The 25,705-nt window shown below is 47.6% G+C and overlaps 10 non-coding genes across 10 annotated transcripts; all 10 read left to right on the top strand.

The window, feature by feature from the left end:
* Positions 1 to 1,243: 1,243 nt before the first annotated feature.
* Positions 1,244 to 1,434, top strand: LOC130351236 (U2 spliceosomal RNA). Its single transcript, XR_008887983.1, has one exon. It is a non-coding gene; the product is annotated as a U2 spliceosomal RNA (small nuclear RNA).
* A 2,093-nt stretch (positions 1,435 to 3,527) lies between these two features.
* On the top strand, positions 3,528 to 3,718 carry LOC130351199 (U2 spliceosomal RNA). The gene has a single exon (XR_008887949.1). It is a non-coding gene; the product is annotated as a U2 spliceosomal RNA (small nuclear RNA).
* A 2,086-nt stretch (positions 3,719 to 5,804) lies between these two features.
* On the top strand, positions 5,805 to 5,995 carry LOC130351184 (U2 spliceosomal RNA). Its single transcript, XR_008887935.1, has one exon. It is a non-coding gene; the product is annotated as a U2 spliceosomal RNA (small nuclear RNA).
* Positions 5,996 to 8,084: 2,089 nt separating this feature from the next.
* LOC130351234 (U2 spliceosomal RNA) lies at positions 8,085 to 8,275 on the top strand. The gene has a single exon (XR_008887981.1). It is a non-coding gene; the product is annotated as a U2 spliceosomal RNA (small nuclear RNA).
* Positions 8,276 to 10,357: 2,082 nt separating this feature from the next.
* On the top strand, positions 10,358 to 10,548 carry LOC130351233 (U2 spliceosomal RNA). The gene has a single exon (XR_008887980.1). It is a non-coding gene; the product is annotated as a U2 spliceosomal RNA (small nuclear RNA).
* A 2,088-nt stretch (positions 10,549 to 12,636) lies between these two features.
* Positions 12,637 to 12,827, top strand: LOC130351185 (U2 spliceosomal RNA). The gene has a single exon (XR_008887936.1). It is a non-coding gene; the product is annotated as a U2 spliceosomal RNA (small nuclear RNA).
* A 2,075-nt stretch (positions 12,828 to 14,902) lies between these two features.
* On the top strand, positions 14,903 to 15,093 carry LOC130351232 (U2 spliceosomal RNA). Its single transcript, XR_008887979.1, has one exon. It is a non-coding gene; the product is annotated as a U2 spliceosomal RNA (small nuclear RNA).
* Positions 15,094 to 17,189: 2,096 nt separating this feature from the next.
* Positions 17,190 to 17,380, top strand: LOC130351231 (U2 spliceosomal RNA). Its single transcript, XR_008887978.1, has one exon. It is a non-coding gene; the product is annotated as a U2 spliceosomal RNA (small nuclear RNA).
* Positions 17,381 to 19,461: 2,081 nt separating this feature from the next.
* On the top strand, positions 19,462 to 19,652 carry LOC130351230 (U2 spliceosomal RNA). The gene has a single exon (XR_008887977.1). It is a non-coding gene; the product is annotated as a U2 spliceosomal RNA (small nuclear RNA).
* Positions 19,653 to 24,765: 5,113 nt separating this feature from the next.
* On the top strand, positions 24,766 to 24,956 carry LOC130351229 (U2 spliceosomal RNA). The gene has a single exon (XR_008887976.1). It is a non-coding gene; the product is annotated as a U2 spliceosomal RNA (small nuclear RNA).
* Positions 24,957 to 25,705: the final 749 nt, after the last annotated feature.

The raw sequence follows: 25,705 nt of genomic DNA, 5'->3' as shown, positions 1-25,705 counted from the left end.
ATAATGTTGTAAAAATGCTCTAGAAGCTAAAGTCGCAGAAATGTCACACATATTTGGCCTGCAACTTTCTGTGCGACAAATTCAGACAGGAAAAATCAGTATAAATCCTTAGAAAATTATCCCCCAGTGTCTCCATCTGCTGGCGGTATTGAATAAGCATTGCTGCACTGATGGGGTATGCATTAGACGAAAAAAAAGAAGAAAAAGAAGAATAATACGCCCAGAAAAGAGGCGAAAAGGAGAAAAACGTAAAAAAACGTGAAAAAAAAGTAAGAGGAAGAGAAGGGAAAAAAAGGTGGAAATGGGTTTAAAAGTGATTTCGGCGGAGAAATATATATATATATATATATATATATATATATATATATATATGCGCACACACACACATAGATATAAACGTATTCTCCGTTGAGATATTGCAGCCGCTGCTGTGTCCAGGCCCAGGAGCCTTAGCACTGTGCTGTGATGTCACTCAATACCACTGACATCACTAGGTGTAAACAACATCTCTCCTTTGCTGTGTATGTGACTATGGAGCTGTTTGGTGATGTCGTCTATTACGGCCTTCATAGAAGCAACAGGAGATTGTTGCATCCATCTTGAACCCTCAGAACTACAGTGCTATGATGTCACTCACTTCCACAGGCCTTGCAGAGTGTAAACAACAACAACCCAGCTTTGTTGTGTATGTAACCAAAGGGATTTGTGATGTCACCTAGAACCTTCACAGCAGCGACAGCTTTATGAGGAGCATCAGCACTGCTCTGCCTGAGCAGAACCATCACCGCCATAGGTTGTCAAATAACCCGGATTTAACCCACACAGGTAAGTCCAATGGGGTGCAGGCATGTCCTCTATGCTTACAGCTTCCCGTGGGTGTTGGTTTGATACCGTTTGGGGACAGCCAAGGAGGCATCTGCAGGCAACAAAGGTAGGTGTGTGCTTGTGTGTGTGTTTCCTATGCAGATCCTAACCCAGTGTCACATGCAAGTAGGAGGAGTAAGAAGGGTTCCTGGCAAATCCGGGTTATGGATTGCATTTAAAAAGGCCCCGTGGGAGTGCAATGGGCCCCTGTCTTGCTGCTTAGCAATAATGGTATGGGTTTAGGTTCTGCTGTGTGTACTGGTGGTTGACTGCCCCCCAGCCCAGAGTGTGCATGGAAAATTGTCTGGCAGCCTCCCTGACAGCAAGCAGTGATAGTGCCCATGAAGGGGACCTTGTTGGGCCCGCCCCTTTCACGGTTATCGCTTCTCGGCCTTTTGGCTAAGATCAAGTGTAGTATCTGTTCTTATCAGTTTAATATCTGATACGTCCCCTATCTGGGGACCATATATTAAATGGATTTTTGAGAACGGGGGCCGATTTCGAAGCTTGCTTCCGTCGCCCTATGCATTGACCCGATATGGCAGTATCTTCGGGTACAGTGCACCACCCCCTTACAGGGTTAAAAAGAAAGATTCCTACTTTCATTGCTACCTGCTTGCTGGCTAGCCAGCTAGCCAGCCCTGTGGGCCTTGCTGCTGCTGCAGCCAAAAAACAAAAGGTGGTGCTGCTGCTGCTTCTGCTGCTTCTGCTTCTGCTTGTGTCTGGCCCCTGTTGGAGCGTCCAGGCACAGGACTTCTGCTGCTGCTGACTAAATGGCCTCCTTAATTGGATCATTTGAGTAGCCAGCACACCTGTGCAGGTAGGGCATGACATGATAGGCAGCTGCCTTGATAGCGGGTGGGTGCTGAATGTTCCTAATTGACAAAATAAGATTAATGCTTATGAAGAAATATAAAATCTCATCCCTTCCCCAATATCGCGCCACACCCCTACCCCTTAATTCCCTGGTTGAACGTGATGGACATATGTCTTTTTTCGACCGTACTAACTATGTAACTATGTAACATAACATGGGGGGGGGGGGGGTCTCCTGGCTGTTCACACAGGTGTGTCATTGCTGTACATTGACCATGCATTGCTTCTGTGGTATTGCAAAGGCAAAGACAAATGCTTCCAGCCATCCATTGCACTAATGGATTGGTCATCAGCTGGCTGTCTATGTCCCGCATCAATATAGACCAAAGTACAGAGGGTTAGGCTATGCTATTGTGCACCTACCTGATGCATCAGAAGGTGCGAGGCCCTTGCTAAATTCTGTGCACAGACTTTGAGATCTATGCTTTAGACTGTATCTAAACCTGCTCCAACATGGACTGACATTCTGGCCTACTTTCAGCCGATGCGACTTGTCTGTCGCTGAACAGTCGCTTTTTATGTATTCAGCACCTATGTATAATGTTGTAAAAATGCTCTAGAAGCTAAAGTCGCAGAAATGTCACACATATTTGGCCTGCAACTTTCTGTGCGACAAATTCAGACAGGAAAAATCAGTATAAATCCTTAGAAAATTATCCCCCAGTGTCTCCATCTGCTGGCGGTATTGAATAAGCATTGCTGCACTGATGGGGTATGCATTAGACGAAAAAAAAGAAGAAAAAGAAGAATAATACGCCCAGAAAAGAGGCGAAAAGGAGAAAAACGTAAAAAAACGTGAAAAAAAAGTAAGAGGAAGAGAAGGGAAAAAAAGGTGGAAATGGGTTTAAAAGTGATTTCGGCGGAGAAATATATATATATATATATATATATATATATATATATATATATATATATGCGCACACACACACATAGATATAAACGTATTCTCCGTTGAGATATTGCAGCCGCTGCTGTGTCCAGGCCCAGGAGCCTTAGCACTGTGCTGTGATGTCACTCAATACCACTGACATCACTAGGTGTAAACAACATCTCTCCTTTGCTGTGTATGTGACTATGGAGCTGTTTGGTGATGTCGTCTATTACGGCCTTCATAGAAGCAACAGGAGATTGTTGCATCCATCTTGAACCCTCAGAACTACAGTGCTATGATGTCACTCACTTCCACAGGCCTTGCAGAGTGTAAACAACAACAACCCAGCTTTGTTGTGTATGTAACCAAAGGGATTTGTGATGTCACCTAGAACCTTCACAGCAGCGACAGCTTTATGAGGAGCATCAGCACTGCTCTGCCTGAGCAGAACCATCACCGCCATAGGTTGTCAAATAACCCGGATTTAACCCACACAGGTAAGTCCAATGGGGTGCAGGCATGTCCTCTATGCTTACAGCTTCCCGTGGGTGTTGGTTTGATACCGTTTGGGGACAGCCAAGGAGGCATCTGCAGGCAACAAAGGTAGGTGTGTGCTTGTGTGTGTGTTTCCTATGCAGATCCTAAGCCCAGTGTCACATGCAAGTAGGAGGAGTAAGAAGGGTTCCTGGCAAATCCGGGTTATGGATTGCATTTAAAAAGGCCCCGTGGGAGTGCAATGGGCCCCTGTCTTGCTGCTTAGCAATAATGGTATGGGTTTAGGTTCTGCTGTGTGTACTGGTGGTTGACTGCCCCCCAGCCCAGAGTGTGCATGGAAAATTGTCTGGCAGCCTCCCTGACAGCAAGCAGTGATAGTGCCCATGAAGGGGACCTTGTTGGGCCCGCCCCTTTCACGGTTATCGCTTCTCGGCCTTTTGGCTAAGATCAAGTGTAGTATCTGTTCTTATCAGTTTAATATCTGATATGTCCCCTATCTGGGGACCATATATTAAATGGATTTTTGAGAACGGGGGCCGATTTCGAAGCTTGCTTCCGTCGCCCTATGCATTGACCCGATATGGCAGTATCTTCGGGTACAGTGCACCACCCCCTTACAGGGTTAAAAAGAAAGATTCCTACTTTCATTGCTACCTGCTTGCTGGCTAGCCAGCTAGCCAGCCCTGTGGGCCTTGCTGCTGCTGCAGCCAAAAAACAAAAGGTGGTGCTGCTGCTGCTTCTGCTGCTTCTGCTTCTGCTTGTGTCTGGCCCCTGTTGGAGCGTCCAGGCACAGGACTTCTGCTGCTGCTGACTAAATGGCCTCCTTAATTGGATCATTTGAGTAGCCAGCACACCTGTGCAGGTAGGGCATGACATGATAGGCAGCTGCCTTGATAGCGGGTGGGTGCTGAATGTTCCTAATTGACAAAATAAGATTAATGCTTATGAAGAAATATAAAATCTCATCCCTTCCCCAATATCGCGCCACACCCCTACCCCTTAATTCCCTGGTTGAACGTGATGGACATATGTCTTTTTTCGACCGTACTAACTATGTAACTATGTAACATAACATGGGGGGGGGGGTCTCCTGGCTGTTCACACAGGTGTGTCATTGCTGTACATTGACCATGCATTGCTTCTGTGGTATTGCAAAGGCAAAGACAAATGCTTCCAGCCATCCATTGCACTAATGGATTGGTCATCAGCTGGCTGTCTATGTCCCGCATCAATATAGACCAAAGTACAGAGGGTTAGGCTATGCTATTGTGCACCTACCTGATGCATCAGAAGGTGCGAGGCCCTTGCTAAATTCTGTGCACAGACTTTGAGATCTATGCTTTAGACTGTATCTAAACCTGCTCCAACATGGACTGACATTCTGGCCTACTTTCAGCCGATGCGACTTGTCTGTCGCTGAACAGTCGCTTTTTATGTATTCAGCACCTATGTATAATGTTGTAAAAATGCTCTAGAAGCTAAAGTCGCAGAAATGTCACACATATTTGGCCTGCAACTTTCTGTGCGACAAATTCAGACAGGAAAAATCAGTATAAATCCTTAGAAAATTATCCCCCAGTGTCTCCATCTGCTGGCGGTATTGAATAAGCATTGCTGCACTGATGGGGTATGCATTAGACGAAAAAAAAGAAGAAAAAGAAGAATAATACGCCCAGAAAAGAGGCGAAAAGGAGAAAAACGTAAAAAAACGTGAAAAAAAAGTAAGAGGAAGAGAAGGGAAAAAAAGGTGGAAATGGGTTTAAAAGTGATTTCGGCGGAGAAATATATATATATATATATATATATATATATATATATATATATATGCGCACACACACACATAGATATAAACGTATTCTCCGTTGAGATATTGCAGCCGCTGCTGTGTCCAGGCCCAGGAGCCTTAGCACTGTGCTGTGATGTCACTCAATACCACTGACATCACTAGGTGTAAACAACATCTCTCCTTTGCTGTGTATGTGACTATGGAGCTGTTTGGTGATGTCGTCTATTACGGCCTTCATAGAAGCAACAGGAGATTGTTGCATCCATCTTGAACCCTCAGAACTACAGTGCTATGATGTCACTCACTTCCACAGGCCTTGCAGAGTGTAAACAACAACAACCCAGCTTTGTTGTGTATGTAACCAAAGGGATTTGTGATGTCACCTAGAACCTTCACAGCAGCGACAGCTTTATGAGGAGCATCAGCACTGCTCTGCCTGAGCAGAACCATCACCGCCATAGGTTGTCAAATAACCCGGATTTAACCCACACAGGTAAGTCCAATGGGGTGCAGGCATGTCCTCTATGCTTACAGCTTCCCGTGGGTGTTGGTTTGATACCGTTTGGGGACAGCCAAGGAGGCATCTGCAGGCAACAAAGGTAGGTGTGTGCTTGTGTGTGTGTTTCCTATGCAGATCCTAAGCCCAGTGTCACATGCAAGTAGGAGGAGTAAGAAGGGTTCCTGGCAAATCCGGGTTATGGATTGCATTTAAAAAGGCCCCGTGGGAGTGCAATGGGCCCCTGTCTTGCTGCTTAGCAATAATGGTATGGGTTTAGGTTCTGCTGTGTGTACTGGTGGTTGACTGCCCCCCAGCCCAGAGTGTGCATGGAAAATTGTCTGGCAGCCTCCCTGACAGCAAGCAGTGATAGTGCCCATGAAGGGGACCTTGTTGGGCCCGCCCCTTTCACGGTTATCGCTTCTCGGCCTTTTGGCTAAGATCAAGTGTAGTATCTGTTCTTATCAGTTTAATATCTGATATGTCCCCTATCTGGGGACCATATATTAAATGGATTTTTGAGAACGGGGGCCGATTTCGAAGCTTGCTTCCGTCGCCCTATGCATTGACCCGATATGGCAGTATCTTCGGGTACAGTGCACCACCCCCTTACAGGGTTAAAAAGAAAGATTCCTACTTTCATTGCTACCTGCTTGCTGGCTAGCCAGCTAGCCAGCCCTGTGGGCCTTGCTGCTGCTGCAGCCAAAAAACAAAAGGTGGTGCTGCTGCTGCTTCTGCTGCTTCTGCTTCTGCTTGTGTCTGGCCCCTGTTGGAGCGTCCAGGCACAGGACTTCTGCTGCTGCTGACTAAATGGCCTCCTTAATTGGATCATTTGAGTAGCCAGCACACCTGTGCAGGTAGGGCATGACATGATAGGCAGCTGCCTTGATAGCGGGTGGGTGCTGAATGTTCCTAATTGACAAAATAAGATTAATGCTTATGAAGAAATATAAAATCTCATCCCTTCCCCAATATCGCGCCACACCCCTACCCCTTAATTCCCTGGTTGAACGTGATGGACATATGTCTTTTTTCGACCGTACTAACTATGTAACTATGTAACATAACATGGGGGGGGGGGGTCTCCTGGCTGTTCACACAGGTGTGTCATTGCTGTACATTGACCATGCATTGCTTCTGTGGTATTGCAAAGGCAAAGACAAATGCTTCCAGCCATCCATTGCACTAATGGATTGGTCATCAGCTGGCTGTCTATGTCCCGCATCAATATAGACCAAAGTACAGAGGGTTAGGCTATGCTATTGTGCACCTACCTGATGCATCAGAAGGTGCGAGGCCCTTGCTAAATTCTGTGCACAGACTTTGAGATCTATGCTTTAGACTGTATCTAAACCTGCTCCAACATGGACTGACATTCTGGCCTACTTTCAGCCGATGCGACTTGTCTGTCGCTGAACAGTCGCTTTTTATGTATTCAGCACCTATGTATAATGTTGTAAAAATGCTCTAGAAGCTAAAGTCGCAGAAATGTCACACATATTTGGCCTGCAACTTTCTGTGCGACAAATTCAGACAGGAAAAATCAGTATAAATCCTTAGAAAATTATCCCCCAGTGTCTCCATCTGCTGGCGGTATTGAATAAGCATTGCTGCACTGATGGGGTATGCATTAGACGAAAAAAAAGAAGAAAAAGAAGAATAATACGCCCAGAAAAGAGGCGAAAAGGAGAAAAACGTAAAAAAACGTGAAAAAAAAGTAAGAGGAAGAGAAGGGAAAAAAAGGTGGAAATGGGTTTAAAAGTGATTTCGGCGGAGAAATATATATATATATATATATATATATATATATATATATATATATATGCGCACACACACACATAGATATAAACGTATTCTCCGTTGAGATATTGCAGCCGCTGCTGTGTCCAGGCCCAGGAGCCTTAGCACTGTGCTGTGATGTCACTCAATACCACTGACATCACTAGGTGTAAACAACATCTCTCCTTTGCTGTGTATGTGACTATGGAGCTGTTTGGTGATGTCGTCTATTACGGCCTTCATAGAAGCAACAGGAGATTGTTGCATCCATCTTGAACCCTCAGAACTACAGTGCTATGATGTCACTCACTTCCACAGGCCTTGCAGAGTGTAAACAACAACAACCCAGCTTTGTTGTGTATGTAACCAAAGGGATTTGTGATGTCACCTAGAACCTTCACAGCAGCGACAGCTTTATGAGGAGCATCAGCACTGCTCTGCCTGAGCAGAACCATCACCGCCATAGGTTGTCAAATAACCCGGATTTAACCCACACAGGTAAGTCCAATGGGGTGCAGGCATGTCCTCTATGCTTACAGCTTCCCGTGGGTGTTGGTTTGATACCGTTTGGGGACAGCCAAGGAGGCATCTGCAGGCAACAAAGGTAGGTGTGTGCTTGTGTGTGTGTTTCCTATGCAGATCCTAAGCCCAGTGTCACATGCAAGTAGGAGGAGTAAGAAGGGTTCCTGGCAAATCCGGGTTATGGATTGCATTTAAAAAGGCCCCGTGGGAGTGCAATGGGCCCCTGTCTTGCTGCTTAGCAATAATGGTATGGGTTTAGGTTCTGCTGTGTGTACTGGTGGTTGACTGCCCCCCAGCCCAGAGTGTGCATGGAAAATTGTCTGGCAGCCTCCCTGACAGCAAGCAGTGATAGTGCCCATGAAGGGGACCTTGTTGGGCCCGCCCCTTTCACGGTTATCGCTTCTCGGCCTTTTGGCTAAGATCAAGTGTAGTATCTGTTCTTATCAGTTTAATATCTGATACGTCCCCTATCTGGGGACCATATATTAAATGGATTTTTGAGAACGGGGGCCGATTTCGAAGCTTGCTTCCGTCGCCCTATGCATTGACCCGATATGGCAGTATCTTCGGGTACAGTGCACCACCCCCTTACAGGGTTAAAAAGAAAGATTCCTACTTTCATTGCTACCTGCTTGCTGGCTAGCCAGCTAGCCAGCCCTGTGGGCCTTGCTGCTGCTGCAGCCAAAAAACAAAAGGTGGTGCTGCTGCTGCTTCTGCTGCTTCTGCTTCTGCTTGTGTCTGGCCCCTGTTGGAGCGTCCAGGCACAGGACTTCTGCTGCTGCTGACTAAATGGCCTCCTTAATTGGATCATTTGAGTAGCCAGCACACCTGTGCAGGTAGGGCATGACATGATAGGCAGCTGCCTTGATAGCGGGTGGGTGCTGAATGTTCCTAATTGACAAAATAAGATTAATGCTTATGAAGAAATATAAAATCTCATCCCTTCCCCAATATCGCGCCACACCCCTACCCCTTAATTCCCTGGTTGAACGTGATGGACATATGTCTTTTTTCGACCGTACTAACTATGTAACTATGTAACATAACATGGGGGGGGGGGTCTCCTGGCTGTTCACACAGGTGTGTCATTGCTGTACATTGACCATGCATTGCTTCTGTGGTATTGCAAAGGCAAAGACAAATGCTTCCAGCCATCCATTGCACTAATGGATTGGTCATCAGCTGGCTGTCTATGTCCCGCATCAATATAGACCAAAGTACAGAGGGTTAGGCTATGCTATTGTGCACCTACCTGATGCATCAGAAGGTGCGAGGCCCTTGCTAAATTCTGTGCACAGACTTTGAGATCTATGCTTTAGACTGTATCTAAACCTGCTCCAACATGGACTGACATTCTGGCCTACTTTCAGCCGATGCGACTTGTCTGTCGCTGAACAGTCGCTTTTTATGTATTCAGCACCTATGTATAATGTTGTAAAAATGCTCTAGAAGCTAAAGTCGCAGAAATGTCACACATATTTGGCCTGCAACTTTCTGTGCGACAAATTCAGACAGGAAAAATCAGTATAAATCCTTAGAAAATTATCCCCCAGTGTCTCCATCTGCTGGCGGTATTGAATAAGCATTGCTGCACTGATGGGGTATGCATTAGACGAAAAAAAAGAAGAAAAAGAAGAATAATACGCCCAGAAAAGAGGCGAAAAGGAGAAAAACGTAAAAAAACGTGAAAAAAAAGTAAGAGGAAGAGAAGGGAAAAAAAGGTGGAAATGGGTTTAAAAGTGATTTCGGCGGAGAAATATATATATATATATATATATATATATATATATATATATGCGCACACACACACATAGATATAAACGTATTCTCCGTTGAGATATTGCAGCCGCTGCTGTGTCCAGGCCCAGGAGCCTTAGCACTGTGCTGTGATGTCACTCAATACCACTGACATCACTAGGTGTAAACAACATCTCTCCTTTGCTGTGTATGTGACTATGGAGCTGTTTGGTGATGTCGTCTATTACGGCCTTCATAGAAGCAACAGGAGATTGTTGCATCCATCTTGAACCCTCAGAACTACAGTGCTATGATGTCACTCACTTCCACAGGCCTTGCAGAGTGTAAACAACAACAACCCAGCTTTGTTGTGTATGTAACCAAAGGGATTTGTGATGTCACCTAGAACCTTCACAGCAGCGACAGCTTTATGAGGAGCATCAGCACTGCTCTGCCTGAGCAGAACCATCACCGCCATAGGTTGTCAAATAACCCGGATTTAACCCACACAGGTAAGTCCAATGGGGTGCAGGCATGTCCTCTATGCTTACAGCTTCCCGTGGGTGTTGGTTTGATACCGTTTGGGGACAGCCAAGGAGGCATCTGCAGGCAACAAAGGTAGGTGTGTGCTTGTGTGTGTGTTTCCTATGCAGATCCTAAGCCCAGTGTCACATGCAAGTAGGAGGAGTAAGAAGGGTTCCTGGCAAATCCGGGTTATGGATTGCATTTAAAAAGGCCCCGTGGGAGTGCAATGGGCCCTTGTCTTGCTGCTTAGCAATAATGGTATGGGTTTAGGTTCTGCTGTGTGTACTGGTGGTTGACTGCCCCCCAGCCCAGAGTGTGCATGGAAAATTGTCTGGCAGCCTCCCTGACAGCAAGCAGTGATAGTGCCCATGAAGGGGACCTTGTTGGGCCCGCCCCTTTCACGGTTATCGCTTCTCGGCCTTTTGGCTAAGATCAAGTGTAGTATCTGTTCTTATCAGTTTAATATCTGATACGTCCCCTATCTGGGGACCATATATTAAATGGATTTTTGAGAACGGGGGCCGATTTCGAAGCTTGCTTCCGTCGCCCTATGCATTGACCCGATATGGCAGTATCTTCGGGTACAGTGCACCACCCCCTTACAGGGTTAAAAAGAAAGATTCCTACTTTCATTGCTACCTGCTTGCTGGCTAGCCAGCTAGCCAGCCCTGTGGGCCTTGCTGCTGCTGCAGCCAAAAAACAAAAGGTGGTGCTGCTGCTGCTTCTGCTGCTTCTGCTTCTGCTTGTGTCTGGCCCCTGTTGGAGCGTCCAGGCACAGGACTTCTGCTGCTGCTGACTAAATGGCCTCCTTAATTGGATCATTTGAGTAGCCAGCACACCTGTGCAGGTAGGGCATGACATGATAGGCAGCTGCCTTGATAGCGGGTGGGTGCTGAATGTTCCTAATTGACAAAATAAGATTAATGCTTATGAAGAAATATAAAATCTCATCCCTTCCCCAATATCGCGCCACACCCCTACCCCTTAATTCCCTGGTTGAACGTGATGGACATATGTCTTTTTTCGACCGTACTAACTATGTAACTATGTAACATAACATGGGGGGGGGGGTCTCCTGGCTGTTCACACAGGTGTGTCATTGCTGTACATTGACCATGCATTGCTTCTGTGGTATTGCAAAGGCAAAGACAAATGCTTCCAGCCATCCATTGCACTAATGGATTGGTCATCAGCTGGCTGTCTATGTCCCGCATCAATATAGACCAAAGTACAGAGGGTTAGGCTATGCTATTGTGCACCTACCTGATGCATCAGAAGGTGCGAGGCCCTTGCTAAATTCTGTGCACAGACTTTGAGATCTATGCTTTAGACTGTATCTAAACCTGCTCCAACATGGACTGACATTCTGGCCTACTTTCAGCCGATGCGACTTGTCTGTCGCTGAACAGTCGCTTTTTATGTATTCAGCACCTATGTATAATGTTGTAAAAATGCTCTAGAAGCTAAAGTCGCAGAAATGTCACACATATTTGGCCTGCAACTTTCTGTGCGACAAATTCAGACAGGAAAAATCAGTATAAATCCTTAGAAAATTATCCCCCAGTGTCTCCATCTGCTGGCGGTATTGAATAAGCATTGCTGCACTGATGGGGTATGCATTAGACGAAAAAAAAGAAGAAAAAGAAGAATAATACGCCCAGAAAAGAGGCGAAAAGGAGAAAAACGTAAAAAAACTTGAAAAAAAAGTAAGAGGAAGAGAAGGGAAAAAAAGGTGGAAATGGGTTTAAAAGTGATTTCGGCGGAGAAATATATATATATATATATATATATATATATATATATATATATATATGCGCACACACACACATAGATATAAACGTATTCTCCGTTGAGATATTGCAGCCGCTGCTGTGTCCAGGCCCAGGAGCCTTAGCACTGTGCTGTGATGTCACTCAATACCACTGACATCACTAGGTGTAAACAACATCTCTCCTTTGCTGTGTATGTGACTATGGAGCTGTTTGGTGATGTCGTCTATTACGGCCTTCATAGAAGCAACAGGAGATTGTTGCATCCATCTTGAACCCTCAGAACTACAGTGCTATGATGTCACTCACTTCCACAGGCCTTGCAGAGTGTAAACAACAACAACCCAGCTTTGTTGTGTATGTAACCAAAGGGATTTGTGATGTCACCTAGAACCTTCACAGCAGCGACAGCTTTATGAGGAGCATCAGCACTGCTCTGCCTGAGCAGAACCATCACCGCCATAGGTTGTCAAATAACCCGGATTTAACCCACACAGGTAAGTCCAATGGGGTGCAGGCATGTCCTCTATGCTTACAGCTTCCCGTGGGTGTTGGTTTGATACCGTTTGGGGACAGCCAAGGAGGCATCTGCAGGCAACAAAGGTAGGTGTGTGCTTGTGTGTGTGTTTCCTATGCAGATCCTAAGCCCAGTGTCACATGCAAGTAGGAGGAGTAAGAAGGGTTCCTGGCAAATCCGGGTTATGGATTGCATTTAAAAAGGCCCCGTGGGAGTGCAATGGGCCCCTGTCTTGCTGCTTAGCAATAATGGTATGGGTTTAGGTTCTGCTGTGTGTACTGGTGGTTGACTGCCCCCCAGCCCAGAGTGTGCATGGAAAATTGTCTGGCAGCCTCCCTGACAGCAAGCAGTGATAGTGCCCATGAAGGGGACCTTGTTGGGCCCGCCCCTTTCACGGTTATCGCTTCTCGGCCTTTTGGCTAAGATCAAGTGTAGTATCTGTTCTTATCAGTTTAATATCTGATACGTCCCCTATCTGGGGACCATATATTAAATGCATTTTTGAGAACGGGGGCCGATTTCGAAGCTTGCTTCCGTCGCCCTATGCATTGACCCGATATGGCAGTATCTTCGGGTACAGTGCACCACCCCCTTACAGGGTTAAAAAGAAAGATTCCTACTTTCATTGCTACCTGCTTGCTGGCTAGCCAGCTAGCCAGCCCTGTGGGCCTTGCTGCTGCTGCAGCCAAAAAACAAAAGGTGGTGCTGCTGCTGCTTCTGCTGCTTCTGCTTCTGCTTGTGTCTGGCCCCTGTTGGAGCGTCCAGGCACAGGACTTCTGCTGCTGCTGACTAAATGGCCTCCTTAATTGGATCATTTGAGTAGCCAGCACACCTGTGCAGGTAGGGCATGACATGATAGGCAGCTGCCTTGATAGCGGGTGGGTGCTGAATGTTCCTAATTGACAAAATAAGATTAATGCTTATGAAGAAATATAAAATCTCATCCCTTCCCCAATATCGCGCCACACCCCTACCCCTTAATTCCCTGGTTGAACGTGATGGACATATGTCTTTTTTCGACCGTACTAACTATGTAACTATGTAACATAACATGGGGGGGGGGTCTCCTGGCTGTTCACACAGGTGTGTCATTGCTGTACATTGACCATGCATTGCTTCTGTGGTATTGCAAAGGCAAAGACAAATGCTTCCAGCCATCCATTGCACTAATGGATTGGTCATCAGCTGGCTGTCTATGTCCCGCATCAATATAGACCAAAGTACAGAGGGTTAGGCTATGCTATTGTGCACCTACCTGATGCATCAGAAGGTGCGAGGCCCTTGCTAAATTCTGTGCACAGACTTTGAGATCTATGCTTTAGACTGTATCTAAACCTGCTCCAACATGGACTGACATTCTGGCCTACTTTCAGCCGATGCGACTTGTCTGTCGCTGAACAGTCGCTTTTTATGTATTCAGCACCTATGTATAATGTTGTAAAAATGCTCTAGAAGCTAAAGTCGCAGAAATGTCACACATATTTGGCCTGCAACTTTCTGTGCGACAAATTCAGACAGGAAAAATCAGTATAAATCCTTAGAAAATTATCCCCCAGTGTCTCCATCTGCTGGCGGTATTGAATAAGCATTGCTGCACTGATGGGGTATGCATTAGACGAAAAAAAAGAAGAAAAAGAAGAATAATACGCCCAGAAAAGAGGCGAAAAGGAGAAAAACGTAAAAAAACGTGAAAAAAAAGTAAGAGGAAGAGAAGGGAAAAAAAGGTGGAAATGGGTTTAAAAGTGATTTCGGCGGAGAAATATATATATATATATATATATATATATATATATGCGCACACACACACATAGATATAAACGTATTCTCCGTTGAGATATTGCAGCCGCTGCTGTGTCCAGGCCCAGGAGCCTTAGCACTGTGCTGTGATGTCACTCAATACCACTGACATCACTAGGTGTAAACAACATCTCTCCTTTGCTGTGTATGTGACTATGGAGCTGTTTGGTGATGTCGTCTATTACGGCCTTCATAGAAGCAACAGGAGATTGTTGCATCCATCTTGAACCCTCAGAACTACAGTGCTATGATGTCACTCACTTCCACAGGCCTTGCAGAGTGTAAACAACAACAACCCAGCTTTGTTGTGTATGTAACCAAAGGGATTTGTGATGTCACCTAGAACCTTCACAGCAGCGACAGCTTTATGAGGAGCATCAGCACTGCTCTGCCTGAGCAGAACCATCACCGCCATAGGTTGTCAAATAACCCGGATTTAACCCACACAGGTAAGTCCAATGGGGTGCAGGCATGTCCTCTATGCTTACAGCTTCCCGTGGGTGTTGGTTTGATACCGTTTGGGGACAGCCAAGGAGGCATCTGCAGGCAACAAAGGTAGGTGTGTGCTTGTGTGTGTGTTTCCTATGCAGATCCTAAGCCCAGTGTCACATGCAAGTAGGAGGAGTAAGAAGGGTTCCTGGCAAATCCGGGTTATGGATTGCATTTAAAAAGGCCCCGTGGGAGTGCAATGGGCCCTTGTCTTGCTGCTTAGCAATAATGGTATGGGTTTAGGTTCTGCTGTGTGTACTGGTGGTTGACTGCCCCCCAGCCCAGAGTGTGCATGGAAAATTGTCTGGCAGCCTCCCTGACAGCAAGCAGTGATAGTGCCCATGAAGGGGACCTTGTTGGGCCCGCCCCTTTCACGGTTATCGCTTCTCGGCCTTTTGGCTAAGATCAAGTGTAGTATCTGTTCTTATCAGTTTAATATCTGATACGTCCCCTATCTGGGGACCATATATTAAATGGATTTTTGAGAACGGGGGCCGATTTCGAAGCTTGCTTCCGTCGCCCTATGCATTGACCCGATATGGCAGTATCTTCGGGTACAGTGCACCACCCCCTTACAGGGTTAAAAAGAAAGATTCCTACTTTCATTGCTACCTGCTTGCTGGCTAGCCAGCTAGCCAGCCCTGTGGGCCTTGCTGCTGCTGCAGCCAAAAAACAAAAGGTGGTGCTGCTGCTGCTTCTGCTGCTTCTGCTGCTTCTGCTTCTGCTTGTGTCTGGCCCCTGTTGGAGCGTCCAGGCACAGGACTTCTGCTGCTGCTGACTAAATGGCCTCCTTAATTGGATCATTTGAGTAGCCAGCACACCTGTGCAGGTAGGGCATGACATGATAGGCAGCTGCCTTGATAGCGGGTGGGTGCTGAATGTTCCTAATTGACAAAATAAGATTAATGCTTATGAAGAAATATAAAATCTCATCCCTTCCCCAATATCGCGCCACACCCCTACCCCTTAATTCCCTGGTTGAACGTGATGGACATATGTCTTTTTTCGACCGTACTAACTATGTAACTATGTAACATAACATGGGGGGGGGGGGTCTCCTGGCTGTTCACACAGGTGTGTCATTGCTGTACATTGACCATGCATTGCTTCTGTGGTATTGCAAAGGCAAAGACAAATGCTTCCAGCCATCCATTGCACTAATGGATTGGTCATCAGCTGGCTGTCTATGTCCCGCATCAATATAGACCAAAGTACAGAGGGTTAGGCTATGCTATTGTGCACCTACCTGATGCATCAGAAGGTGCGAGGCCCTTGCTAAATTCTGTGCACAGACTTTGAGATCTATGCTTTAGACTGTATCTAAACCTGCTCCAACATGGACTGACATTCTGGCCTACTTTCAGCCGATGCGACTTGTCTGTCGCTGAACAGTCGCTTTTTATGTATTCAGCACCTATGTATAATGTTGTAAAAATGCTCTAGAAGCTAAAGTCGCAGAAATGTCACACATATTTGGCCTGCAACTTTCTGTGCGACAAATTCAGACAGGAAAAATCAGTATAAATCCTTAGAAAATTATCCCCCAGTGTCTCCATCTGCTGGCGGTATTGAATAAGCATTGCTGCACTGATGGGGTATGCATTAGACGAAAAAAAAGAAGAAAAAGAAGAATAATACGCCCAGAAAAGAGGCGAAAAGGAGAAAAACGTAAAAAAACGTGAAAAAAAAGTAAGAGGAAGAGAAGGGAAAAAAAGGTGGAAATGGGTTTAAAAGTGATTTCGGCGGAGAAATATATATATATATATATATATATATATATATATATATATATATGCGCACACACACACATAGATATAAACGTATTCTCCGTTGAGATATTGCAGCCGCTGCTGTGTCCAGGCCCAGGAGCCTTAGCACTGTGCTGTGATGTCACTCAATACCACTGACATCACTAGGTGTAAACAACATCTCTCCTTTGCTGTGTATGTGACTATGGAGCTGTTTGGTGATGTCGTCTATTACGGCCTTCATAGAAGCAACAGGAGATTGTTGCATCCATCTTGAACCCTCAGAACTACAGTGCTATGATGTCACTCACTTCCACAGGCCTTGCAGAGTGTAAACAACAACAACCCAGCTTTGTTGTGTATGTAACCAAAGGGATTTGTGATGTCACCTAGAACCTTCACAGCAGCGACAGCTTTATGAGGAGCATCAGCACTGCTCTGCCTGAGCAGAACCATCACCGCCATAGGTTGTCAAATAACCCGGATTTAACCCACACAGGTAAGTCCAATGGGGTGCAGGCATGTCCTCTATGCTTACAGCTTCCCGTGGGTGTTGGTTTGATACCGTTTGGGGACAGCCAAGGAGGCATCTGCAGGCAACAAAGGTAGGTGTGTGCTTGTGTGTGTGTTTCCTATGCAGATCCTAAGCCCAGTGTCACATGCAAGTAGGAGGAGTAAGAAGGGTTCCTGGCAAATCCGGGTTATGGATTGCATTTAAAAAGGCCCCGTGGGAGTGCAATGGGCCCCTGTCTTGCTGCTTAGCAATAATGGTATGGGTTTAGGTTCTGCTGTGTGTACTGGTGGTTGACTGCCCCCCAGCCCAGAGTGTGCATGGAAAATTGTCTGGCAGCCTCCCTGACAGCAAGCAGTGATAGTGCCCATGAAGGGGACCTTGTTGGGCCCGCCCCTTTCACGGTTATCGCTTCTCGGCCTTTTGGCTAAGATCAAGTGTAGTATCTGTTCTTATCAGTTTAATATCTGATACGTCCCCTATCTGGGGACCATATATTAAATGGATTTTTGAGAACGGGGGCCGATTTCGAAGCTTGCTTCCGTCGCCCTATGCATTGACCCGATATGGCAGTATCTTCGGGTACAGTGCACCACCCCCTTACAGGGTTAAAAAGAAAGATTCCTACTTTCATTGCTACCTGCTTGCTGGCTAGCCAGCTAGCCAGCCCTGTGGGCCTTGCTGCTGCTGCAGCCAAAAAACAAAAGGTGGTGCTGCTGCTGCTTCTGCTGCTTCTGCTTGTGTCTAGCCCCTGTTGGAGCGTCCAGGCACAGGACTTCTGCTGCTGCTGACTAAATGGCCTCCTTAATTGGATCATTTGAGTAGCCAGCACACCTGTGCAGGTAGGGCATGACATGATAGGCAGCTGCCTTGATAGCGGGTGGGTGCTGAATGTTCCTAATTGACAAAATAAGATTAATGCTTATGAAGAAATATAAAATCTCATCCCTTCCCCAATATCGCGCCACACCCCTACCCCTTAATTCCCTGGTTGAACGTGATGGACATATGTCTTTTTTCGACCGTACTAACTATGTAACTATGTAACATAACATGGGGGGGGGGGTCTCCTGGCTGTTCACACAGGTGTGTCATTGCTGTACATTGACCATGCATTGCTTCTGTGGTATTGCAAAGGCAAAGACAAATGCTTCCAGCCATCCATTGCACTAATGGATTGGTCATCAGCTGGCTGTCTATGTCCCGCATCAATATAGACCAAAGTACAGAGGGTTAGGCTATGCTATTGTGCACCTACCTGATGCATCAGAAGGTGCGAGGCCCTTGCTAAATTCTGTGCACAGACTTTGAGATCTATGCTTTAGACTGTATCTAAACCTGCTCCAACATGGACTGACATTCTGGCCTACTTTCAGCCGATGCGACTTGTCTGTCGCTGAACAGTCGCTTTTTATGTATTCAGCACCTATGTATAATGTTGTAAAAATGCTCTAGAAGCTAAAGTCGCAGAAATGTCACACATATTTGGCCTGCAACTTTCTGTGCGACAAATTCAGACAGGAAAAATCAGTATAAATCCTTAGAAAATTATCCCCCAGTGTCTCCATCTGCTGGCGGTATTGAATAAGCATTGCTGCACTGATGGGGTATGCATTAGACAAAAAAAAGAAGAAAAAGAAGAATAATACGCCCAGAAAAGAGGCGAAAAGGAGAAAAACGTAAAAAAACGTGAAAAAAAAGTAAGAGGAAGAGAAGGGAAAAAAAGGTGGAAATGGGTTTAAAAGTGATTTCGGCGGAGAAATATATATATATATATATATATATATATATATATATATATATATATGCGCACACACACACATAGATATAAACGTATTCTCCGTTGAGATATTGCAGCCGCTGCTGTGTCCAGGCCCAGGAGCCTTAGCACTGTGCTGTGATGTCACTCAATACCACTGACATCACTAGGTGTAAACAACATCTCTCCTTTGCTGTGTATGTGACTATGGAGCTGTTTGGTGATGTCGTCTATTACGGCCTTCATAGAAGCAACAGGAGATTGTTGCATCCATCTTGAACCCTCAGAACTACAGTGCTATGATGTCACTCACTTCCACAGGCCTTGCAGAGTGTAAACAACAACAACCCAGCTTTGTTGTGTATGTAACCAAAGGGATTTGTGATGTCACCTAGAACCTTCACAGCAGCGACAGCTTTATGAGGAGCATCAGCACTGCTCTGCCTGAGCAGAACCATCACCGCCATAGGTTGTCAAATAACCCGGATTTAACCCACACAGGTAAGTCCAATGGGGTGCAGGCATGTCCTCTATGCTTACAGCTTCCCGTGGGTGTTGGTTTGATACCGTTTGGGGACAGCCAAGGAGGCATCTGCAGGCAACAAAGGTAGGTGTGTGCTTGTGTGTGTGTTTCCTATGCAGATCCTAAGCCCAGTGTCACATGCAAGTAGGAGGAGTAAGAAGGGTTCCTGGCAAATCCGGGTTATGGATTGCATTTAAAAAGGCCCCGTGGGAGTGCAATGGGCCCCTGTCTTGCTGCTTAGCAATAATGGTATGGGTTTAGGTTCTGCTGTGTGTACTGGTGGTTGACTGCCCCCCAGCCCAGAGTGTGCATGGAAAATTGTCTGGCAGCCTCCCTGACAGCAAGCAGTGATAGTGCCCATGAAGGGGACCTTGTTGGGCCCGCCCCTTTCACGGTTATCGCTTCTCGGCCTTTTGGCTAAGATCAAGTGTAGTATCTGTTCTTATCAGTTTAATATCTGATACGTCCCCTATCTGGGGACCATATATTAAATGGATTTTTGAGAACGGGGGCCGATTTCGAAGCTTGCTTCCGTCGCCCTATGCATTGACCCGATATGGCAGTATCTTCGGGTACAGTGCACCACCCCCTTACAGGGTTAAAAAGAAAGATTCCTACTTTCATTGCTACCTGCTTGCTGGCTAGCCAGCTAGCCAGCCCTGTGGGCCTTGCTGCTGCTGCAGCCAAAAAACAAAAGGTGGTGCTGCTGCTGCTTCTGCTGCTTCTGCTTCTGCTTGTGTCTGGCCCCTGTTGGAGCGTCCAGGCACAGGACTTCTGCTGCTGCTGACTAAATGGCCTCCTTAATTGGATCATTTGAGTAGCCAGCACACCTGTGCAGGTAGGGCATGACATGATAGGCAGCTGCCTTGATAGCGGGTGGGTGCTGAATGTTCCTAATTGACAAAATAAGATTAATGCTTATGAAGAAATATAAAATCTCATCCCTTCCCCAATATCGCGCCACACCCCTACCCCTTAATTCCCTGGTTGAACGTGATGGACATATGTCTTTTTTCGACCGTACTAACTATGTAACTATGTAACATAACATGGGGGGGGGGGGTCTCCTGGCTGTTCACACAGGTGTGTCATTGCTGTACATTGACCATGCATTGCTTCTGTGGTATTGCAAAGGCAAAGACAAATGCTTCCAGCCATCCATTGCACTAATGGATTGGTCATCAGCTGGCTGTCTATGTCCCGCATCAATATAGACCAAAGTACAGAGGGTTAGGCTATGCTATTGTGCACCTACCTGATGCATCAGAAGGTGCGAGGCCCTTGCTAAATTCTGTGCACAGACTTTGAGATCTATGCTTTAGACTGTATCTAAACCTGCTCCAACATGGACTGACATTCTGGCCTACTTTCAGCCGATGCGACTTGTCTGTCGCTGAACAGTCGCTTTTTATGTATTCAGCACCTATGTATAATGTTGTAAAAATGCTCTAGAAGCTAAAGTCGCAGAAATGTCACACATATTTGGCCTGCAACTTTCTGTGCGACAAATTCAGACAGGAAAAATCTGTATAAATCCTTAGAAAATTATCCCCCAGTGTCTCCATCTGCTGGCGGTATTGAATAAGCATTGCTGCACTGATGGGGTATGCATTAGACGAAAAAAAAGAAGAAAAAGAAGAATAATACGCCCAGAAAAGAGGCGAAAAGGAGAAAAACGTAAAAAAACGTGAAAAAAAAGTAAGAGGAAGAGAAGGGAAAAAAAGGTGGAAATGGGTTTAAAAGTGATTTCGGCGGAGAAATATATATATATATATATATATATATATATATATATATATATATATATGCGCACACACACACATAGATATAAACGTATTCTCCGTTGAGATATTGCAGCCGCTGCTGTGTCCAGGCCCAGGAGCCTTAGCACTGTGCTGTGATGTCACTCAATACCACTGACATCACTAGGTGTAAACAACATCTCTCCTTTGCTGTGTATGTGACTATGGAGCTGTTTGGTGATGTCGTCTATTACGGCCTTCATAGAAGCAACAGGAGATTGTTGCATCCATCTTGAACCCTCAGAACTACAGTGCTATGATGTCACTCACTTCCACAGGCCTTGCAGAGTGTAAACAACAACAACCCAGCTGTCACGATTCCGGCTGGCTGGTAGTGGATCCTCTGTGTCAGCGAGGGATTGGCGGGGACCGTGCTAGTGGACCGGTTCTAAGAGGCTACTGGTTTTCACCAGAGCCCGCCGCAAAGCGGGATGGTCTTGCTGCGGCAGTAGCAACCAGGTCGTATCCACTAGCAACGGCTCTACCTCGCTGACTGCTGAGAAGGCGTGGGACAGAAGGACTAGGCAGAGGCAAGGTCAGACGTAGCAGAAGGTCGGGGGCAGGCGGCAAGGTTCGTAGTCAGGATGGGTAGCAGAAGTTCAGGACACAGGCTTTGGACACACTAAACGCTTTCACTGGCACAAGGCAACAAGATCCGGCAAGGGAGTGCAAGGGAGGAGACTAGATAAAGGCAGGGAGCAGGTGGGAGCCAATTAAGCTAATTGGGCCAGGCACCAATCATTGGTGCACTGGCCCTTTAAGTCTCAGAGAGCTGGCGCGCGCGCGCCCTAGAGAGCGGAGCCGCGCGCGCCAGCACAAGACAGCAGGGGACCGGGACGGGTAAGTGACCTGGGATGCGATTCGCGAGCGGGCGCGTCCCGCTGTGCGAATCGCATCCCCAACGGCCAAAACAGTGCAGCGCTCCCGGTCAGCGGGACTGACCGGGGCGCTGCAGGGAGAAAGACGCCGTGAGCGCTCCGGGGAGGAGCGGGGACCCGGAGCGCTAGGCGTAACAGTACCCCCCCCCTTAGGTCTCCCCTTCTCTTTGTCCGGTAACTGCCTCCCCTGGGATGAGGACACCGGGAAAGAATGGAGGGTTTCCTCAACGGCAGGCAGTACAGCAGGAGTGGGAATGGGGAGGGAGGGCAGAGGGCGAGGCCTGGCACGGGGCAGTGTGACACCAGGACGGGGGCCATGGGGAGGCACAGAGGCTTGCCTGATGGGACTGGGAGGGGGGGAGAGGCACTTCCTGTGGCAGGCAGAGTCCCAGTTCCTGATCTCCCCGGTGGTCCAATCAATGGTGGGGGAATGAAGCCGGAGCCAAGGCAGACCGAGGAGGACCTCAGAGGTACAGTTGGGGAGAATGCAGAACTCAATCCTTTCGTGGTGGGGTCCGATAGACATCAGGAGGGGTTCTGTGCGGTAACGCACGGTGCAGTCCAATCTGGCTCCGTTGACCGCGGAAATGTAGAGCGGTTTGACGAGACGGGTCACCGGGATGCAGAATCTATTAACAAAGGACTCCGACATAAAATTCCCGGAGGCACCAGAGTCCAAGCAGGCCACGGCTGAGAGGGAGGAGTTGGTTGTAGGAGAAATCCGCACGGGCACCGTGAGACGTGGAGAAGAAGACTTAGAACCAAAAGATGCAACACCCACGTGAGCTGGGTGCGTGCGTGCGTTTCCCAGGCGTGGAGGACGGATAGGGCAATCCACCAAGAAATGTTCAGTACTGGCACAGTACAGACAGAGATTTTCTTCTCTACGGCGATTCCTCTCTTCCTGGGTCAGGCGAGACCGATCCACTTGCATGGCCTCCTCGGCGGGAGGCCCAGGCGAAGACTGCAAAGGATGCTGTGGGAGAGGTGCCCAGAGATCAAAGTCTTTTTCCTGGCGGAGCTCTTGGTGTCGTTCAGAAAAACGCATGTCAATGCGGGTAGCCAAATGGATGAGTTCTTGGAGGTTGGCAGGAATCTCTCGTGCGGCCAGCACATCCTTGATGCGACTGGATAGGCCTTTTTTAAAGGTCGCGCAGAGAGCCTCATTATTCCAGGATAGTTCAGAAGCAAAAGTACGGAATTGTATGGCGTACTCGCCAACGGAAGAATTACCCTGGACCAGGTTCAGCAAGGCAGTCTCAGCAGAAGAGGCTCGGGCAGGTTCCTCAAAGACACTTCGGACTTCAGCAAAGAAGGACTGGACTGTGGCTGTGGCAGGATCATTGCGGTCCCAGAGCGGTGTGGCCCAAGACAAGGCCTTTCCTGAAAGAAGGCTCACTACGAACGCCACCTTAGACCGTTCTGTAGGAAACAAGTCTGACAACATCTCCATATGCAGGGAACACTGAGACAAAAATCCACGGCAGAGTCTGGAGTCCCCATCAAATTTGTCCGGCAGGGACAAGCGGAGGTTAGGAGCGGCCACTCGCTGCGGAGGAGGTGCAGGAGCTGGCGGAGGAGATGGTTGCTGCTGTAGCAGAGGCAGAATTTGCTGTAACATGGCGGTCAACTGCGACAGCTGCTGTCCTTGTTGGGCAATCTGCTGCGATTGCTGAGCGACCACCGTGGGAAGATCAGCGAGACTAGGCAGCGGCACCTCAGCGGGATCCATGGCCGGATCTACTGTCACGATTCCGGCTGGCTGGTAGTGGATCCTCTGTGTCAGCGAGGGATTGGCGGGGACCGTGCTAGTGGACCGGTTCTAAGAGGCTACTGGTTTTCACCAGAGCCCGCCGCAAAGCGGGATGGTCTTGCTGCGGCAGTAGCAACCAGGTCGTATCCACTAGCAACGGCTCTACCTCGCTGACTGCTGAGAAGGCGTGGGACAGAAGGACTAGGCAGAGGCAAGGTCAGACGTAGCAGAAGGTCGGGGGCAGGCGGCAAGGTTCGTAGTCAGGATGGGTAGCAGAAGTTCAGGACACAGGCTTTGGACACACTAAACGCTTTCACTGGCACAAGGCAACAAGATCCGGCAAGGGAGTGCAAGGGAGGAGACTAGATAAAGGCAGGGAGCAGGTGGGAGCCAATTAAGCTAATTGGGCCAGGCACCAATCATTGGTGCACTGGCCCTTTAAGTCTCAGAGAGCTGGCGCGCGCGCGCCCTAGAGAGCGGAGCCGCGCGCGCCAGCACAAGACAGCAGGGGACCGGGACGGGTAAGTGACCTGGGATGCGATTCGCGAGCGGGCGCGTCCCGCTGTGCGAATCGCATCCCCAACGGCCAAAACAGTGCAGCGCTCCCGGTCAGCGGGACTGACCGGGGCGCTGCAGGGAGAAAGACGCCGTGAGCGCTCCGGGGAGGAGCGGGGACCCGGAGCGCTAGGCGTAACACCAGCTTTGTTGTGTATGTAACCAAAGGGATTTGTGATGTCACCTAGAACCTTCACAGCAGCGACAGCTTTATGAGGAGCATCAGCACTGCTCTGCCTGAGCAGAACCATCACCGCCATAGGTTGTCAAATAACCCGGATTTAACCCACACAGGTATGTCCAATGGGGTGCAGGCATGTCCTCTATGCTTACAGCTTCCCGTGGGTGTTGGTTTGATACCGTTTGGGGACAGCCAAGGAGGCATCTGCAGGCAACAAAGGTAGGTGTGTGCTTGTGTGTGTGTTTCCTATGCAGATCCTAAGCCCAGTGTCACATGCAAGTAGGAGGAGTAAGAAGGGTTCCTGGCAAATCCGGGTTATGGATTGCATTTAAAAAGGCCCCGTGGGAGTGCAATGGGCCCCTGTCTTGCTGCTTAGCAATAATGGTATGGGTTTAGGTTCTGCTGTGTGTACTGGTGGTTGACTGCCCCCCAGCCCAGAGTGTGCATGGAAAATTGTCTGGCAGCCTCCCTGACAGCAAGCAGTGATAGTGCCCATGAAGGGGACCTTGTTGGGCCCGCCCCTTTCACGGTTATCGCTTCTCGGCCTTTTGGCTAAGATCAAGTGTAGTATCTGTTCTTATCAGTTTAATATCTGATACGTCCCCTATCTGGGGACCATATATTAAATGGATTTTTGAGAACGGGGGCCGATTTCGAAGCTTGCTTCCGTCGCCCTATGCATTGACCCGATATGGCAGTATCTTCGGGTACAGTGCACCACCCCCTTACAGGGTTAAAAAGAAAGATTCCTACTTTCATTGCTACCTGCTTGCTGGCTAGCCAGCTAGCCAGCCCTGTGGGCCTTGCTGCTGCTGCAGCCAAAAAACAAAAGGTGGTGCTGCTGCTGCTTCTGCTGCTTCTGCTTCTGCTTGTGTCTGGCCCCTGTTGGAGCGTCCAGGCACAGGACTTCTGCTGCTGCTGACTAAATGGCCTCCTTAATTGGATCATTTGAGTAGCCAGCACACCTGTGCAGGTAGGGCATGACATGATAGGCAGCTGCCTTGATAGCGGGTGGGTGCTGAATGTTCCTAATTGACAAAATAAGATTAATGCTTATGAAGAAATATAAAATCTCATCCCTTCCCCAATATCGCGCCACACCCCTACCCCTTAATTCCCTGGTTGAACGTGATGGACATATGTCTTTTTTCGACCGTACTAACTATGTAACTATGTAACATAACATGGGGGGGGGGGTCTCCTGGCTGTTCACACAGGTGTGTCATTGCTGTACATTGACCATGCATTGCTTCTGTGGTATTGCAAAGGCAAAGACAAATGCTTCCAGCCATCCATTGCACTAATGGATTGGTCATCAGCTGGCTGTCTATGTCCCGCATCAATATAGACCAAAGTACAGAGGGTTAGGCTATGCTATTGTGCACCTACCTGATGCATCAGAAGGTGCGAGGCCCTTGCTAAATTCTGTGCACAGACTTTGAGATCTATGCTTTAGACTGTATCTAAACCTG

The sequence above is a fragment of the Hyla sarda genome, unplaced genomic scaffold (assembly GCF_029499605.1).
Source record: "Hyla sarda isolate aHylSar1 unplaced genomic scaffold, aHylSar1.hap1 scaffold_964, whole genome shotgun sequence".
NCBI classification, from domain to species: domain Eukaryota; kingdom Metazoa; phylum Chordata; class Amphibia; order Anura; family Hylidae; genus Hyla; species Hyla sarda.
This window is presented reverse-complemented; position numbering and strand designations above follow the sequence as displayed.